We start from the raw sequence: 21,614 nt of genomic DNA on the forward strand, positions 1-21,614 counted from the left end.
TAAAAACCCGACAGACCAACGTACAAAATAAATTACATAGTAGATGCTCATTAATATAATCATAGAAGCGCTGGAAAGTGTCATTAGTGACGTCATAAAATGACGTCATCTCTTTTTTTATGAATTTCCTTTCCCACTTCTTCTCTCAAACCCTCCTTTTTTGACGTATCTCTATAACGTCACACATGACACGTTCCAGCGCGGCGCTTCGAAATCTGAACACAAAATTTTTAGCTTTTTATCTTAGTCATTTTTACCGCGAAACGTTTGGAATCATAGACTAGCTTCGCTTTAGATATATACATATTTATTAGTAAGAGAAATTGACAAAATAACAGCTAAGTAGGTATATTTTATTTGGCGCTTACATACGGTCACAGAGTAACTTGTTAAGTACTGATACCCCCCCCCCTTATTTTTAAATACACTTAATTTTGATAAGACGAAGAGGTAGTTTTTTGTTTCTTCATTACTTAAGATCAGGTAGGTTAGGTTATATTGGGTAATGGATAGCTCAAAAGATATAAGCTCAGCAGGGGTGAGTCATAGATAAAAAAAATAACCCCGGTCATCCTTATTTAATATTTATCCTAAATAAAGTGATGGGGTAGGAGGGGGGGGGGGGGGGAGGTATTGGTGCTCAACAGGCACTTTGTGGGAAAGCACCTTCCAAGTGATAGAAAACCGCAGAGCAGAGATGTAATAGAGTGTCACATCAAGCATGAGCCTTTGCTGTAATTCTTATATAACTTATTGACCATAGGAACCACTTAATAAGTTAATACGATTCACAATTATCTCTCTTTGACTTTCACCGCATTAATAATTATCAGGGCTCGGCAGCCGCGCGTGTCAGCCGCATATAAGCCTTAGGGAAATCAACTTACAATTTTTAAATCAGATAAAAGTCTAAACCTAACCCAAATATCGCATTCCCTACTTTCAAAAATATTTTAAAGCTTCAAAACGAGTTTAAATGAACCTAGTAATAGTGTCTAACTTTTTATCTTTGTGACGTAACAAAAATCCATCTCTTTTTTAGGGGTTTCCTTTCCCACCTCCCCTCTCATCCTTCGATTTTTGTTACGTCACATAGATAAAAAGTTAGACACTATTACTAGGTTCGTTTAAATATGAGTCTTACTCGCGGCTGACGCGCGGCTGCAGAGCCTTGGTAATTATTCATGTATGTATTTCTATGCGTATCTGTTGTTGATTTCTATTATTCAAGTTTTTAGAGCAAATCAAAAAATTTTTACTTTTTATAATAGGCGTGCAGAAGGCGGGTTTGGATGGGTGTTAACACCCTCCTTGAAAATTGAAATAGGGAATTCCTGCCTTTACATTCTCAAGGAAAATCCTGTGCACGTTACTGTTATTAGATATTTTAGTGGGTTCGCCAACCCAATTTTTTGGTTTAAATGCAAAAATAAATTTAAAGGGCTGATTTTTTTTTCGGAGGATCAAACCACACAGAACTACCTATGGTCCCTCTCAACCCTTCTTCGTGCTAAATAGCCTTAAACCTGTCCTGGGTCAATACACAAAATTTCCTGAAAATGGCTCCAGCATTGTACAAAATGGACAGGACATCCATACATACTAACAGAAATCAAGTTTTTTTTGTTAATACTAGATAAACTCTTGGTCCCTTTTTCGTTAGTTTTTCATTCCCTGTACGAAAAAAAAGTCCCAACCCACCCCACTGCATTGATTCTAAATATTCAGCTCAAAAGTTAAAAGGGTGGGGCGTTTCGGGGTCAAGAAAAACAAGCTTTGTTACTTATTACTACTCTTTGTTTTGTTAAGAATCTCTTTATATAGATGTTGTCAATCTTATTAAAAATGTTACCTATGACTGTTCTAGGAGTTTCAATGCTATTCTCTAGACTATAATTTATCCAGGAGAGATCTGTGGAAAAATTTCCTCCGCCATTCTTCAGGTTTGTTGGTTGACATTGGTATTGTCCAAATATCTAAAAAATATACAAATAATATTAGGTAATTAACATTTAACAGTTGGGGAGTTGAATCCATTTTATAGAAGCAGAAATATAATCTATGATTACGTTTTTGACCCTCTAAAAAACGTAATCTACCATTCCACTTTCCCCTCTCTTTGTGATGATATCATCAACGCCGATATGATTTTTGTAATCTACCATTCTAATTTAGCCTCTCTTGGTGATGATATTATTAATGCTGATACGATTTTTGAAATGTACCTTTCAACTTTCAAGAAAGGTGAAACTGAAATGGTGGTTTACACTTTTAACATCGACATAATTGAAATCATACATACTATTTTTAAATTATGTTAATCGTAGGAATGTTTAAAATACTATTTATAATTGAAAATTTTTTATGTAAAATAAAAATAATGACCAGAATATACCATTACTATTATGTCGATTTAAATAAGGAAATCAATGTTTCTGAATACACTGATATCTAAACATAAGTATACCATTCCAATTTCGCCTCTCTTGAAAGTGGAATGGTACATTTCAAAAATCGTATCGGCGTTGATGATATCATCACCAAAAGTGGGGAAAGTGGAATGGTAGATTACGTTTTTTAGAGGGTCAAAACCGTAATCATAGATTATATTTCTGCTTCTATAATAATGGATTCAACTCCTAAACTGTTTAATTTAAGAGCTTTTCCTCAAAGTACCTATTGTGCCCTGAAATAAAAATAAATTTGAAATAAGGGGGAGTAGTATTTTTTTTTTCTTTATTTCTCTACCCTATGGGAGGCTCTAACCCTACGGTAATCTGATTCTACTGGGCTACCCAGTACTCAATATTACCTAACCTATCCTCACCTTAAGTCAATTGCAAACAATGCAAAACTAACACCTCCCCCCACCTTAATATTGTAGATTTCAAAATAGAGATGGGTAAGTGCCATTGAGAACTGTTCAATTTGTCTTGAATAGCTTTTGATTTCATATCATTTGTCCGGAGTCCTATTTGTGTATGGCAATTAATTGATTTAGCCAGTATGGTCCAGCTATTTTGAGATCTTTCCTTTACAGACATCCTGTTACTTTACTATATAGGATTTACCTTTAAAACAAGAAAGTAAATGAATAAAACTTTACACTGAAACATTTTTTTTCTTAAATTAAATCATTGCTCTCTGAAAAAATAAAAACATTCTTGAAAATATCCATAATGTTTATAAGTAAAGAAGCAAATAATTATCCTTTAAATTCTGGTGTTTTTACAAATTAAGTAACCCCAGTTCAGTGCACCTACCCCTGCAGGACCTTACCTAACCTAACCTATGAAAATCCACAAACGCAAAGGTAAAAATATAAAACTCTACATATATATTTGTTGATTTTTTTTATTATTCAGAGAATGAATATTATTATTTATGGATGATATGACACACATTAATTTTTTGCATAATTTTCATAATGATTTTAAAACAAGGTCAAATTTTTATCAAATTCATGTATTGTGTTTTGTAGACATATAAAATTGACACAACCCAATCTGTCCCGATTTTGTATCACTTTTGAAAAGTGCGATTCCTGTGACGTCATATAAAAAGGGAAGGGGGGAAGAAAATACTTCCCTTTTCTCTCATCTCTTTTGAAGAGATTTTCTTCCCCCCTTACCTTTTTCTTTCCCGAAACGTATATGACGTAACTGGAATCGCACTTTTTAAAATAATACAAAATCGGGACAGATTGGGTTGTGTCATAAAATTATATAATGTATGCTTAAATTATGTATCTAAATTCAAAAAACATTTTGACAACAAGGATCTAAAGGGATAAGAATATGGCCGATAAATTTATGTACATGCCCAATGATGATATACAAAATTACTCCTTCTGTAGATTACGATTAGTGGTTGAAACGTTTGAACACTTAACTTAATCAACTAATCAAAATTCTCTAAAGTACCCTTAATTGTTAAGCCAACGTATAAAAAAAACGTTTTTATAAAAACCTTGGGGACTAGTGTAATAAACAGCCCATTGTCCCTTCTTTCTCTTGGCGATTAGTCAAGGTTTTCTGGAGACCTGGAGGATCTGTACAAGAAGAATCATACCTGGAACCAAAACTATTCTTTCTTAAGGATGTTAAGGGATAAGACAATGGACGATAAATTGATTATCCAAGTATCAAATTTTGCAAGACTACAAATAAGAGAACTTTTGCGTCTTACGCATTTATATCCTATTATATAAAGTAGTAAGGCTTTTAGTTTACTGAAGCCATTTAATTTTAGGGAAGCTTCACATAGGTCCTGGAATGGTTTTAGACTATTTTTGCAATCACATATGTATTATAACAACAGGAACCATAAAATAACTAAATCAAAACGCGTTCCAAATAAATTCAAGATTTTTTTACAATTGTTTTAATACGAGAAAAAAGGGAAAAGTAAATATATTACAATTTTATATAACTTATATTAGACAAATTACCTCTACTTTAGATCAAAATTGTTACTTGACACTACTAGTTTATACTAACTAATCAATATTTGATCAAAGTTTCAACTTAACAGTTTTCATAAAGTATCCAAAGTTTTTAAACCAACAAATAAGTTAACGTGGTTATAAAGCTTTTGGTACAAGTGTAATTTACAATCCAATATCCCTTCCCTCCATGTAATAATTGAAGATGTTGTCAACCAATCACTAAATATGATATTTCTGTTACACATTTAATTCAAAAGAAAGGAAAAACAAAAAAATAGTCAATATAACTATCCTAACTATAGTCACAGATTTAATTTTACCACGCGTGGATAGTCATATTTGCATGTAATGCATGGTGTTTAATCAGTTTCGCATATACAAACATTTCCGCATATTTTTAAGTCGCAAAACGTAAAGATAGCAAATTATAACATTTACCTAATTTAACCTAAAAAAACCTATCAAAATCTACCGTGAAAATCGAAACCCGCTAATTCGTTTTTTTTTAATGATGCAAATCTATATTTTTTTTTTGATAAATTGACGGAATTGACATCACACCAAATTGAAAACTAGCTTGTATGCATAGTTTTAGTAAACTGATTCACTTCGATGGTTTGTAGCCATTTTACGCATATAACTGGGGAAGGGGGGATAATAATTATTAATATGACAAGAGATATCTAAAATACAAAGTAGAACGATGTCTGTTTGTTTGTTTGTACCTAAGGATCTCGCTAACTCGCTAACTCCCCCCTCCTCAAGTTCTCCTAGAAGCCTCTAGTGGCGTAGCCGCTAGTTAAAAACAAGAGTGAGAGCATAAATAAGTAGTTCAGTTTGGCTTAAAAATACTGAAAAATAGTCAAATTCAAATTTTGCTTTAGTTACCCCTTTATATTGAAACCTTTGTAATTAAAATCTTAAAACGGCTTAATGGGTAAAGATTTAAATTTGTCTGGAGACCTGGAGGATGAGGACCTGCAGGATCATACCTGGAATCTGTAATTGACTTAGACACTTATACTTTTTTTATTATTTTTTAATATTATAGGATATTTGATAGTATTTTAGCCATTTGTTGGAATTTAAAGAAAAAAATTTACCCTGCCAGATTTGCTGGCATCTTATGCTCGCTAGTTTGGTTATATTAAAAGGTTACGATTTCCACAGTCTAATTGTACCCCACCATTAAAAAGTCAAAGTATAGTTATAATAGTTATAATATACCAGCTAAACGTAAACGCAGGCAAGAATATCATAGAGTAGTTGCACATTTTAACAAGAAATATTTTAGACACTAAACTCATTATTAAGGCATTAGAGTAAAACACTAGAGGGAGAAAGGGTCAAATAACTGTATCTCCCATCGCAACCGCCTTGTGCAACCTTTCTATTGGGTCATTGAAAATCAACCAATGGTGTCGCTTATATTAACACAGCCAAGTAGCAGAAAATAATTTAGAAGCAGACGAAATAGTTCTTTTAAAAAGGAAGGGAGGTAGTTGTCTGTATATAATTACTAATTTGTTGCATAATTTAAACAACTTTAAAACATCAATGAAATAAGAAATTATATTACAAAGACGACATTTATTTTCTTCATTTTTTTAGAGTTCTTGATCACTTTATATGCATATTTTCTAAGCATAATAACAATAGTTTAATTACAAGTTCAATGTGAATAAATAAATAACTAGTCTTTAAAAGCGAAGATTTTCTATAATTAGGGTCGGTCCGTCCGTACGTCTATACGTCCGTCCGTACGTCCGTAACGGCATGTTAAAATTGTTCTATCGATTTCAAATTTTGCATGGCGATTCCTTTAGTAGTTAGGTACGATTTAGAAAGCGTAGCAACTCTATAATCATTACCAAAATATCCGTACGTCCATTTTAAACATGTTGATTTTTTTACTTTTTTAACAACAAATTTTTATGTGATCTAATCGTCGGATTGATCTGATTTTCGGTATATTGATTCCTGGAACAACAAAGTATAATGTAATAAGCGAAGCAACTCTATAATCAAGTCCTAAAAATGTAAGTATGTCCATAAACATTATCCTGTATCAAGCAGTTTTTCAACAAGTTTACTTACAATTTTGCTTTGACTCTTATAAATTTATATTATGATAATTAAATTCTAACACTATACAAGTGTTAATGTCCGTTTGTCCTACCGTTTCAGTACTTCGCTTTTATGGATGTTGTCATCCTTGTTTTTATTTTTAGGATAGCCTCAATGCCTATAAATACATTTTTTTGCTTTAATGGAGGCAATATGCTTAATCATTTTTACTTTAATTTTGGTATGGATTATTCTTATGTAAAAAAAGTCATGTTCTGTCCTAAAAAATGACTCAATATTGAAGTCCTCTTCAGCCACTATCATCTGGGAGAGAGAAGACATTGGTAGTGGTACCCAAAGTTTTATAATCATGTTGTATTATTCCTTGGCTTAAAAACTTTGGATACTTTTGATAAATTAATTTTAAACTAGCGGTTACGCCCCCAAGAAGCCTCTAAAGGCACTTAAGATGGAAGGTAAAATGACCCCCCCTCCTCCTCCAATTTTCAATTTTAGATTTTAAAAGTTTTTTTTTAATTAGGGGGGGGGGAGTCCTACTTTATATATTGGTTTGTTTCTTACAAGCAGTGTCCAAACTTTTCAACCAATACTTTTTTTAGACTGAAAATTGATTGATTGTGTATCATTATTAGGGATATATTTTGAAATAAGTTTTTTGTCTATTGTCCTATCCCTTAAGATCCCTGAGAATAATGCTCTTTATAGACATTAATGCAACCCTAGAGAGGTGATAGAATATTCAGTTTTTTAATATATCCTCTGTAGGATCAGAGAAAGAAAGAGGGGACAATAGCAGGGAGTAAGGGAGGGGACAATGGATCGAATATTCAATTTTTTTTAAAAGTCTCAGTCTTTGGGTACTGGCTTAAAGGGAATGTGCAAGAATTCAGCAGTTTCTGACTGACTTTAGGTACTAGCGCATTAATGCTCCGTTAACTAGCTGAGTTAGTTTTGAATATAGCAGACAGAAAAATTTGTCCTTAGATGACTGGTTTTAACCAATATTTTTCCCAAGAAAATGTCATTTCATGTAAAGAAACTCTACTGTGATATTTATGTATTAAACGATCTAAGAACCCCTTGAATTTAGGTAGCAGTTTAAAATATATGAGAAGGGTTGACGAAGTTCTAAGGATGATTTTTCTAGTGATTAATTACAGAATGTTTACTACATTGTGATGTACTGGAAATTTTCAAGTAAATGATTTTTTTCTTAGAACTAATTTTATTCTCAATTATATTACCATGACCCCTTTACAATTTTGGTCAATTTTTTTGGATAAATCTGGTTTTCATTGCTTTTCAGTGAAAACTCTTAAATTGAATTAATTGCCATTGTCCCCTCCCTTACTCCCTGGGACAATAGGCTATTAATTACACTAGTCCCCAAAGTTTTATAATAACGTCTAATTCGTTAGCTTAACAACTTTGGGTTCATAAAGTTGAGTGTTCAAACGTTTCAACCACTAATTTTAATTTACAGAAGGGGTAACTTTGTGACTATCATTGGGGATTTTCATTAATCAATCGGTATTTGACTTATCCCTTTATATACCTGCTATAAGATGGTTCATTTCCTACACACGTGGATAGTCATTATACATGTGTAAATTTACCCCTAGAGTATTGATAAAGATTGGAAAATATTTTTAGTAGCGAAGCTACACTATAAGTCACTTGGTCTGTCCTTCAGTCAGTCCGTCCGTAACGCTATGGGGGAAATACGATTTTCTCGGCTACTATTGCAATTTTTAGAGAAGATTAACGTGTATCAATGAGCATCCAGAATATAATTTACTTTGTCCGTCAGTCTGTCGGTCAAGCATAAAAGACATGGAATTTTCGGTCATTGAAATATGTTTTATTAATATATCAGAAAGGTTTCGTGATTTAATAGTTAATTCTTGCATCGTATTATAGACGGCTTTCCGCGGATATAGAATGTACAATAGACCTTTTCAGGAAAATACACTTTTTCGAATTTTAGTCTTCTGCTAACCTAAAAAGTAACTTTAGGAGCCTAGAAATACATGTACAAAATTTCAGCTCTCTATCTCTACTGGCGACCTAGCGCCAGGCATGTAAAATATCAACAGATAACGGTAGCACGGCGGTTTTAACAATATCTTAGCAATGTGCAGGTTTTAAGCTCTTCTGCATATTTCAATTCAAACACATAAGGACAAAGGTATATTATCCCAAAAATCTTTTGTCAAAGTCTACTCTACACCTAGCGCCAGTCAGTTTTCTAAAATCATGCATTTTATACCTGTGAAAATAGAAATCGCCAGCGCTAGGTGTAGAGTAGACTTTGACAAAAGATTTTTGGGATATTATATCTTTGGCCTTATGTGTTTAAATTGAAATATGCAGAACACCTAAATTCATCTTCCAAGCCATCCTCTAAGCATTTTAATTTTTTTATGAAATAACGGGATTTCAAAAACTGCCCTTTGAAAAGGCCTAAAAAATATCTTTTTTTTGTCACTTTTTTCACTGCTTATAGTTATAACTTATTAAGATATTATACTCAGTTAAAAAAAATCGGTGCCTCCAGCACCAAAACCGGCAAAAACTGGCAGTTAAACTACTTGCCCCCCTCTTCGGCCAACAGTAGTTATCTCAAGAAGTAAAAGAGATATAACACAGAAAGAAAACTTTTAAAATAAAACTGAACTAAGTAACCATTACAGATTTTATTTTGGGACTTTCCTTCTAGGGGCTTGTGGAGCAAAAGACCCCCCAAAACACTAAGAATATGAGTTCTGAGCTTATTCTTAAAGATATCAACCTGATTTTTTTAAAGAAAACTTTTAAAATAAAATTGAACTCAGTAATGTTTACACATTTCATTTTTGGACTTTGCTTTGAGGGGCTTGTGGTGCAAAAGACCCCCAAAAACACAAAAAAATATGAGTTCTGATCTAATATATAAAGATATCAACCTGATTTTTTTAAAGAAAACTTTTAAAATAAAATTGAACTCAGTAATGTTTACACATTTCATTTTGGGACTTTGCTTTCAGGTGCTAGTGGAGCAAAAGACCCCCCAAAACACAAAAAATATGAGTTCTGAGCTTATTTTTAAAGATATCAACCTGATTTTTTTAAAGAAAACTTTTAAAATAAAATTGAACTCAGTAATGTTTACACATTTCATTTTGGGACTTTGCTTTGAGGGGCTTGTGGTGCAAAAGACCCCCAAAAACACAAAAAAATATGAGTTCTGAGCTAATATATAAAGATATCAACCTGATTTTTTTAAAGAAAACTTTTTTAACATTACCAAACTCAGTAATGTTTACAGATTTCATTTTTTTACTTTCCTTCTTGGGGCTAGTTGGGCAAAAGACCCCCAACACTAAAAATATGAGTTCTGAGCTTATTTTTAAAGATATCAACCTGATTTTTTTGTTGAAAACTTTGTTAACATAACCAACCTCAGTGACATTTACAGATTTCATTTTGGGACTTTCCTTCTAGGGCCTAGTGGGACAAATAATCCCCAAAACAATAAAAATATGAGTACTGAGCTTATTTTTAGAAATATTGAGCCTGATTTTTTAAAGAAAACTTTTAAAATAAAACTGAAGTCAGTAATGTTTACACATTTCATTTTAAGACTTTCCTTCTAGGGGATAGTTGGGCAAAAGACCCCAAAAAAATAAAAATATGAGTTCTGGACTTATTTTTAAAGATATCAACCTAATTATTTTTTAGAAAACTTTTTTCACAAAACCAAACTCAGCAACCTATACAGATTTCATTTTGGGACTTTTTCCAGGTGCTAGTGGAGCAAAAAAAACCCAAAACACAAAAAATATGAGTTCTGAGCTTATTTTTAAAGATATCAACCTGATTTTTTAAAAGAAAACTCAATCTCTAAAGATAAGCTCAGAACTCATATTTTTATTGTTTTGGGAATCTTTTGTCCCACCTGCCCCTAGAAGGAATAAAAGTGTTGGGGTTTTTTTTGCTCCACAAGCCCCTAGAAGGAAAGTCCCAAAATTAAATCTGTAATGGTTACTGAGTTCAGTTATGTTCTAAAAGTTTTCATTAAAAAATCAGCTCAATATCTCTAGAAATAAGCTCAGAACTCATATTTTTATTGTTTTGGGGGTCTTTTGTCCTACTAGCCCATAGAAGGAAAGTCCCAAAATGAAATCTGTGAATGTTACTGAGGTTGGTTATGTTAACAAATTTTCAACAAAAAAATCAGGTTGATATCTTTAAAAATAAGCTCAGAACTCATATTTTTAGTGTTGGGGGTCTTTTGCCCAACTAGCCCCAAGAAGGAAAGTAAAAAAATGAAATCTGTAAACATTACTGAGTTTGGTAATGTTAAAAAAGTTTTCTTTAAAAAAATCAGGTTGATATCTTTATATATTAGCTTAGAACTCATATTTTTTTGTGTTTTTGGGGGTCTTTTGCTCCACAAGCCCCTCAAAGCAAAGTCCCAAAATGAAATGTGTAAACATTACTGAGTTCAATTTTAATTAAAAAGTTTTCTTTATAAAAATCAGGTTGATATCTTTAAAAATAAGCTCAGAACTCATACTTTTTGTGTTTTCCCCCACTAGCACCTGGAAGGAAAGTCCCAAAATGAAATCTGTATAGGTTGCTGAGTTTGGTTTTGTGAAAAAAGTTTTTAAAAAAAGTTAGGTTGATATCTTTAAAAATAAGTCCAGAACTCATATTTTTAGTTTTTTTGGGGTCTTCTGCCAAACAAGCCCAAAGAAGGAAAGTCCCAGAATGAAATCTGTAAATGTTACTGAGTTCCATTATGTTAACAAAGTTTTCCAAAAAAATCAGGTTGATATCTTTAAAAAAATGCTCAGAACTCATATTCTTAGTGTTTTGGGGGGTCTTTTGCTCCACAAGCCCCTAGAAGGAAAGTTCTAAAATAAAATCTGTAATGGTTACTTAGTTCAGTTTTATTTAAAAAGTTTTCTTTCTGTGTGATATCTCTTTTACTTCTTGAGATAACTACTGTTGGCCGAAGAGGGGGGCAAGTAGAGGCACAGAAGTTTAACTGTCAGTTTTTGCTGGTTTTGGTGCTGGAGGCGCCGATTTTTTTTTAACTGAGCATAATAACTTAATAAGTTGTAACTATAAGCAGTGAAAAAAGTGACAAAAAAAGATATTTTTTAGGCCTTTTCAAAGAGCAGTTTTGAAATCCCGTTATTTCATAAAAAAAAAATAAAATGCTTAGAGAATAGTTTGGAAGATGAATTTAGGTGTTCTGCATATTTCAATTTAAACACATAAGGCCAAAGATATAATATCCCAAAAATCTTTTGTCAAAGTCTACTCTACACCTAGCGCTGGCGATTTCTATTTTCACAGGTATAAAATGCATGATTTTAGAAAACTGACTGGCGCTAGGTGTAGAGTAGACTTTGACAAAAGATTTTTGGGATAATATACCTTTGTCCTTATGTGTTTAAATTGAAATATGCAGAAGAGCTTAAAACCTGCACATTGCTTAGATATTGTTGAAACCGCCGTGCTACCGTTATCTGTTGATATTTTACATGCCTGGCGCTAGGTCGCCAGTAGAGATATAGAGCTGAAATTTTGTACATGTATTTCTAGGCTCCTAAAGTTACTTTTTAGGTTAGCAGAAGACTAAAATTCGAAAAAGTGTATTTTCATGAAAAGGTCTAATGTACAATTATGAGATTAAAACTGGTTTTAATCTTATGATTGTACAATTTTATATTCGTAGAAAGCTGGATATAATACGATGCTAGACATAGTTTTTTTTTCGTATGGATGAGAACCGGTTCCTATCCACCGGATTCGAATGAATACGAGAAAAGAATTTATCAACTGTATCATATAATTCATTTTGTCTCTTTGTCCTTCGCTACTTATGGATGTTGTCAACCTTGTCATTATTATTGCAGCTATTCTATATAATAACAGACTTTAGGCGAATCGCTGGAAAGTTCCGTGAGTGACGTCATAAAATACGTCTAAATCCAACTCTTTTTTGGGGTTTCTTCTATTCCCATTTCTTACCTCATACCTCCTTTTATATGTATTTTTATGACGTCATACATAGCATTTTTAAGTGCTTCCTTGATACATGTAAAAGGGTTGGTTTAGTTTAGAATATGTTTTTTTGGTATTAGTAGTGCACCATAAAGTATTAATGTTAGGGAGGTAGGGGACATTGGGCTGTTTATTACACTAGTACCCAAAGTCTTGTAATAACATTTTCTTATTCGTTGGATTGATTGGTTGGTTAATTTAGTTGAGTGCCTAATCGTTTCAACCACTAATTGTAATCTACGGAATGGGTAAGAGATGTACTTCAATTTATCTGCCATTGTCTTTAGATCTCTGGTTCATTTACACGGACATTCAGGATCCTTGTGATCCAACTTTCTGTAAAAAGACATTTAAGAAAACTTTTTTAATGCGTGTATACAAAAATAAAATCAGAACTTTATCAATTTGTTCCATATACCAATATATTTCAAGATATTTCGATCTGAACTTTAGATCTCAGAAATTGCTGGTCCGATTAGATTGAATTTTCCATGGATGCTTTATGAATGTCTTTGTGGTGGATTAAAGATATTTTTACATCCCCCAAACTATGGGATTTTGACACAACCCAATCTTTCCAGATTTTGTATAATTTTTTGAGGAACACGACTCCAGTGACGTCATATTTTTCTTTCCCGAAAAAGGGAAGGGGGGAAGAAAAAAAGAGATGGGAGAAAAGGGGGTTTTCCCCATCTCTTTTGAAGAGATTTTCTTCCCCCCTTCCCTTTTTCGGGAAAGAAAAATATGACGTCACTGGAGTCGTGTTCCTCAAAAAATTATACAAAATCTGGAAAGATTGGGTTGTGTCTTGTTCATTATCATTCGGTATGTATATCAATGTATCGTCTATTGTCTTATCTTGTTACTTTGAAAGGATTTGATCTAGGGAAGAATTGCTAAGGGTTTTTAGTGTTCCTTCTTTTCATTAAAAGTTTTACTATAGCATAAAATAAGTTGTACATCATTCTCATAATTAAATACATACAGGCTATTGTGTCTTTAGCGATATGTTGATGTGATTTTTATGCGTTAGTGAATTCACATCAGAGCTATGCAGAGGTGGATTCTTGAAAAAAAACAAGGATGACAACATCCATAAAAGCGAAGCACTTAAACGGTAGGACAAACGAACATAGCGTCAGAACTGAATAATCAGAATATAAATGTAAAAGAATCGGAGCAAAATTGTAAGTTTTGTTGAAAAACTGCTTGATACGGGATAATGTTTCTGGACATACTTATATTTTTAGGACTTGATTATAGAGTTGCTTTGCTTATAACATTATACTTTGTTGTCCCAGGAATCAACATACCAAAAATCAGATAAATCGGATGATTAGATCACATAAAAAGTTATTGTTAAAAAAGAAAAAAAAATTAACATGTTTAAAATGTACGTACGGACTTTCTTGTTATGTTTATAGAGCTGCTACGCTTTCTAAATCGTACCTAACTACTAAAGGAATCACCATGCAAAGTTTGAAATCGACAGGACAATTCTAACATGCCTAAATTAACGAAAATGCTATCCGTGTGTGACGGAAGGTCGGACGGACCTACCATAATTATAGAAAAGCTTCGCTTTTAAAAATAGGGTCGCTGCTAGCTTGCTAGTGAGACAAAATTATTTATGTGAAAAATCCTCAAAAATCGCATAAAAATCATAACAAGATTTTGTTTAATTTTTGTAGATTGTTTATGTGATTTTGGAGGATTTTTTACAAAAACAATTTTGCCTCACCAGCAGCGACCTGCGACCCAAATTTTTTTTAGGAATAAACCTCAGATTTTTTTATCAGGGAGTGAGGGTACATTTGACTTTAAATTTCACTAGAACCCAAAGTTTTTTTACCCACGTTATCTTTTTTGGACACCATGGAAACTGTCCCAATTTTGTATAACTTTTGCGGAACATGTTCCAGTTACGTCATATTTTTCTTTCCCGAAAAAGGGAAGGGGGAAAGAAAATCTCTTCAAAAGAGATGGGGAAAACCCCCTTTTCTCCCATCTCTTTTTTCTTCCCCCTTCCCTTTTTTTTCTTTCCCCCCTCCCTTTTTCGGGAAAGAAAAATATGACGTAACTGGAACATGTTCCGCAAAAGTTATACAAAATTGGGACAGTTTCCATGGTGTCTCTATTTTGCTGTCTTAATAAGTTTGGGTACTCTTATTAAATCATGATTATCAAGTTCCAAAAGAGTGTCTTGACTTTTTAACCGATAATTAAAATCTTCAGAAGGGGTATTTTTTCATCATCATTGGGTATGTATAATGTATATTGTATATCACTGTATCGTCCAATGTCTTATTTTGTTACATGAAAAGGATTAGATGAAGAAATCATTAAAAGTTTTTGGTGTACATCCATTCCGCAGTGATCAAAAAGGAATAAGACAATGTCCTAAATTGATCTCCAATGATAACACACAAAATTACGCCTTCTGTAGCGTAAAATTATTGGTTAAAATGTTTGAATACTCAACTTGATAAATCAACCAATCAACATGCACTTTCGTCCCCAACGTTGTTAAGGCAACAAATAAGAAAATATTATATTAAAACTTTGGGGACTAGTGTAGTAAACAACACATTGTCCCCTCTCTCTCTGTCCATTCCCGCACATATTTACACTTTTACTATATTTTGAAGTAATCAAGATTTTTGATTTAATTTATTTGCAATTCTGTGTTTTTGTTGAGTGTTTTTTGCGAATGGGAATGAACACCAAAGTTTTTATAGTGTCGTTGTACAAAGTATTACACTATATCTGTTACTATCGGCTGAGCCTCTAGCATTTAGAGCTCTCTATTCGAAGGTGTGGGGAGAGGCTAGTAAAATAGCCTAAAAGAATCCAAATAATTGAAAATATAAATAAAATATCCTTAAAAAATCAACATTCCTAGATTAGATTACCCTAAAGTTGAGAACTTCATTGGTTGAGTATATTTAGACAAAAAGCCTTTATAAAATCAAATTTATAAAATCGAAGCTTAATAAATCGGGTAAAAAATCAAATAAAAAGAAGCGAAACTTTGAATGTTCTAAAGTTTAATATGGATAGGATAATTCTATCAAGCAATGAACACTTTTAATAAATAGTGGACACTGATATGGACAGTGGACACGCAGACAAATCCAAAATGGTTTGAATATTTCCATACTAGAGTTGGGCTCGATATAATTATCTCGCTATTGGCTAGGTTTATTCATTGTTTTATTTACTTTCTTTTGGTTATCTGAATTCTGACTATTAACCCTATTCTTCCATTATCTTCTCCCTGATGATTTCTTTCTTTAAACTATTTTAGGATCTTGATAATTTTTTATTTCAAATTATCGTCCTGAAAGGGTTAAAATGTTCAGTTAACTGTTAAACTTTAGTTCAATATCTGACCACATTACGCACGTATCGCTAGTATCAAATTATTTTAAAACTAAGTTTTCTTTTATTTACTATATTATTAATTTAAATTTTTTGTTTTATGGATAGAAATCTAATACTTTAATATAATTCAAATAGCAACATGAAATAAAAATAATGAATTTATTCTTCATACAGTAAAATAATAGATCTTATTGTTCTGGTCAATGAGAGTTTATTACAGATTATCGGAGCACTATGAGTTTTAGACATTTATTGCTTGGAAAACTTGAGCTGAAATATAGACATTTATTTCCTATAGAGATCTGACATGGATCTTGATGCAATAAGGCAGGCTGTTTTGTAAATGTTAAAAATAGGAAGATTCCATTTAATAAAAGTTTTAAGTATTAAATGATTGATTAATATATCTTTCACTGACCTATCTATGTGTATTTCTGTTTTCCATCTAAAAGTTGTAATTTAATTTTCACTTCATTAATTGTAATTGCATGTTCCCTGTGAATATAAAGTGTTGTTATTATATCAACAACTAGCGGCACGCCGTTAGAGGCCTCTAATGGCCTTTAAGGGCGGAGGGGAAGTATCCCATCCCACTTTTAATTTACTTTTTAAAAGAAAAGGTAAAAATTATTTTGTTGGGGGGTTATTTTTTTCTAGGGACGATTTGTATCGAGATGTTGGTGGTACCTTCCCAAAAAATAGTTTAAAACATTCCCTGGACCTATCAGAAGCTTCACTGTAAAGGAGAACCATATATGATCCTCGCTACAGACAAAATAAGCTTAGAACATTATATAATAGGATAAGTCTACCATGTGTCTTTCCCCTTAGAGAGAGAAAGAGAGGGGACAATGAGCTGTTTATTACACTAGTCCCAAAAGTTGTATAATACCATTTTAATGGTTGACTTTGGGGACTTTAATTTTGATGGTTGGTTCATAAATTTGAGTTTCCAAACGTTTCAACCACTAGTTGTAATCTACAGAAGGGATACTAATGTGTATAATCATTGGGAATGTACAACAATTTATCTGCCATTGTCTTATCACTTTAGATCCCTGCTTATTATTTAGTCCCCCCCCTTTTTGTTCTTGAAAATTTTTAAAATGGAAGGAGCATTTTTTTCCTTACCCCTACGGTTGGGCTACCTTATACCCAATCAAACCTAACCAAAAGATAATCACTTATACATGAAAAAACCAACACACTTATTTCAATATATTTCTACCGTCGCTTTTTTTTCGCAACAGGTGACCTCCAAGTTTAGCAGGTTTCTTAATTGTTACATCCAATTAATTTCCAACAAATTAATTAAACAATCCATCTAACTATCTATCTATCTTTATAACTATCTTTCTATATATCTTTCTATCTATCTTTCTATTTCTCTTTCTATCTATCTACATATATATTAATCTTTCTATCTATCTTTATATCTATCTTTCTATCCATCTTTCTATCTATATTTCTATCTATCTTTCTATCTATCTTTCTATCTACTTTTCTATCTATCTTTCTATCTATCTTTCTATCTATCTATCTTTCTATCTTTCTTTCTATCTATCTATCTATCTATCTATCTATCTATCTATCTATCTATCTATCTATCTATCTTTCTATCTATCTTGCTATCTATCTTTCTATCTATCTTTCTATCTATCTTTCTATCTATCTTTCTATCTATCTTTCTATCTATCTTTCTATCTATCTTTCTATCTATCTTTCTATCTATCTTTCTATTTATCTATCTTTCTATCTATCTATCTATCTATCTATCTATCTATCTATCTATCTATCTATCTATCTATCTATCTATCTATCTATCTATCTATCTATCTATCTATATATCTTTCTATCTATCTACATATATATTAATCTTTCTATCTATCTTTATATCTATCTTTCTATTTCTCTTTCTATCTATCTACATATATATTAATCTTTCTATCTATCTTTATATCTATCTTTCTATCCATCTTTCTATCTATATTTCTATCTATCTTTCTATCTATCTTTCTATCTACTTTTCTATCTATCTTTCTATCTATCTTTCTATCTATCTATCTTTCTATCTTTCTTTCTATCTATCTATCTATCTATCTATCTATCTATCTTTCTATCTATCTTGCTATCTATCTTTCTATCTATCTTTCTATCTATCTTTCTATCTATCTTTCTATCTATCTTTCTATCTATCTTTCTATCTATCTTTCTATCTATCTTTCTATCTATCTTTCTATTTATCTATCTTTCTATCTATCTATCTATCTATCTATCTATCTATCTATCTATCTATCTATCTATCTATCTATCTATCTATCTATCTATCTATCTATCTATCTATATATCTTTCTATCTATCTATCTATCTATCTATCTATCTATCTTTTTATCTATCTTTCTATCTATCTTTCTATCTATCTTTCTATCTATCTTTCTATCTATCTTTCTATCTACTTTTCTATCTATCTTTCTATCTATCTTTCTATCTATCTTTCTATCTATCTATCTATCTATCTATCTATCTATCTATCTATCTATCTATCTATCTTCCTATCTATCTTGCTATCTATCTTTCTATCTATCTTTCTATCTTTCTTTCTATTAATCTTTCTATCTATCTTTCTATCTATCTTTATATCTATCTTTATATCTATCTTTCTATCTATCTTTCTATTAATCTTTCTATCTATCTTTCTATCCATCTTTCTGTCTATCTTTCTTTCTAACTGTTCATCCATTTTTTTATGAATACTTATATGTCTATCTATCTTTCTTTATTGTCTATCTATATTTCTAATATAAATATATTGAAATCTTATTACTTGGACTTTCAACCAGATTTTCATGTTCTATAAAAAGTGAAACTTGCAAATAAATAACTATACCCCATTTACCCCATCCCCTTAAATCCTACTGGATGAACGAAATGACCAATAAATGAGTTCCAGCAACCTAAATTAACGACTATTTTTCTTCTGTCATGATATCCAAGTATATTATGTCCTTATAATTAAGTAACAGGATGTTTGTTTGTCTGTGTGTACCGAAGGATCTTTCTAACTGATAAACTGATTGGGTTTTCCTTAACAGGACAGCTTCTCATAGGCACTGAGAAGGTTTAAAACTATTTGGGGTAAGGGTAACACCACTAACAATAATTCGGGGGAAAAAATATTTTTCGCCTAGAGATTTCAACGCAACATAAAGAGGTATCGTTGAAACTTATTTGCCAAAATAGATAGGTATCGTAGAGACTTGAACCAAAAAAATACAAACATTTAAAGTTCCATTAGAGGCCTCTAGGGGCGTAGCAACTAGTATCAATTATTTCAACTAAATTACGTACCAGTCAACAATCAGTCTACAAGCTGAATATAAACTAAGCCAGGAAGCTGCTATATATGTCAAATCTTTGTGTAGACATATAGTCGTAATGTCATAAGAAAAGTCAATATTATGTCAGCAATAAGATCTTTTCATAGCTGACACAAAGTCAACCATTAAAGTTTCATGTTGACCCTGAATAAAACAACTTTTGATAGGGATTGGGATAATGGAACTTACAAGAAGGGAGGGGACATTGTGTTGTTTATTACACCAGTCTCCAATTTTTTTCTTAGTTGGCTGAACAACTATGGGGACTTTTATTGAAGTTTGGTTCAGTGTTCAACCACAAATTTTAATCTACAGAATGGGTAATTTTGTGTATTATCTTTGGGGATGTATATAATTTTTTCTGCTATTGTCTTATTCCTTCAGATCCTTGGAAACTTATCACACACTATCTTCTAAGAAAATAAAACAGGCTGCAGAGTTGGGACAATTAAACTTGACTATTTGTATTGAAATTAAAACTGAATTGGGAAAATAAAACTTGACTATCTGTAAAGAAACTAAACATGCTGCAAAGTTGGGACAATGAAAGTTGATGATGTGCTTAGGAATAAAATCAGACTGCCAAGTAATGACAATGAATGCTAACTAATTTGTCTACAAGTCAAATCAGATTGCACATTAAAGACATTTACAAACTGTCTTTGGGACATTAAAATTAAAAAGTTTCACATTTGTCTTTTTGATTGTAATTTTATAGTGCAAAACAAAAGTTTTCATGCCTCCAACTATGTATGTGTCCTTATCATAGGCCTTCAATTAGGCAAATAAAACTTTTAAGATATAATATACACAACACTATTATTTTTAAAAGTCTAAAACAATTTTCAGCGTTTTTCCTTGAAGTGCCTTGTTGATAACAGAACCCCCCCCCCCCGAATGCCAAAGTTTAGGTGGGTAGTTTTATGTATTTTTTACTCTTTAGTGGTGAAGGAGGGGTTCAAAGTTTGAGGGGGGTAAACACCCCTTCACCTCCCGCCCGGACGTCTATATGCCGCCCACCGTGTTTTTAAATGAAATAGGTTAGTGATGTGATAGCAACGTCCAGACAAAAGTCGTGCAATCAAAGAGTAACCTGTCATCATTTAATACCATGGGATACAAATTAACTTTACCAGTATGGCTTCGAACCCGATTAATACCCGATTATTTAGAACTGGTTATCAGCCATACTTAAAAATCATGTATAGCATAGTATTAGACAATTTTCTAAGAATAATAGAATGAAAATAATAAAATTATTACCAGTTTTGTTAGACCCGAGGGACCCTGGTTATAATCATATTATTTTTATTTTAATATCTGTGGAAAACTGTCTTCAATAGGATGCGACAACTAACTTTTCCACTTCTAAACAAAATTATAGTCTATATCAAATTAAAATAAAAATTACACAAATATATGTAAATAATTTATTTTTGATTCTATTTTTTAAAAAATGCATACAACATATTTATATTTTTATTACTTGAAAATCTTCAAATAACTAAGAACATTATTTAGAGCTATAGGATAATATAAAGACATTTTGCTGCGTTTTTGTTAAACTGTTTTTAACCCATTTTTGAAAAATTGTCAAAAATTTACTCTGACATATTTCTGATACATTTTTTAAAAATGGGTTAAAAACAGTTGAAGCATATGAATTTTTTAAGATATAATAATAAATGATTAAAACATAATGCCTTACATATACAATTAAATTACATCGGTATAATTATTACAAGAGATCAAATCACATAGAATTTTTTATTCAAATCACAATTCTTTCAAAGGGGATAAAAATTGTAACAATTCTCTTTAAACTGTTTTTAACCTATTTTTGAAAGGTATGTATATCAAAAATATACTTTGACACCTGTAGAATCATACTGCAAAGCCAAAAATGAGAACAATTGCCCACATCAATTTTTATTAGGATTTTAAAGTTTATGTTTTACTATGGATTAAATAGTTTTTACTGGATCGTGATGTTTCTTTCCTTTGTAGGTAAAATACTCAGCTTTTAGAGTGTCTTGCTTCGTAAATATTGTATGCTAGTATACAGTAAAGTTTTGTCTTTTGATTTTATCTATCAATACTAATTAAAAATTAATTTTTTACAATATATCAATGAATTAACACAAAATGTCTCATGTCTATTATACATTTAAACACATAAAAATTGGCTGTAAAGGGTTAAATAAATTAAGATGACAACAAATGTTTATGCAATACAACAAATTATTTTTTGTCACATATAC

This window comes from Acartia tonsa, chromosome 13 (genome assembly GCF_053477335.1).
Source record: "Acartia tonsa isolate MP-2025a chromosome 13, ASM5347733v1, whole genome shotgun sequence".
Classification (NCBI taxonomy): Eukaryota; Metazoa; Arthropoda; class Copepoda; order Calanoida; family Acartiidae; genus Acartia; species Acartia tonsa.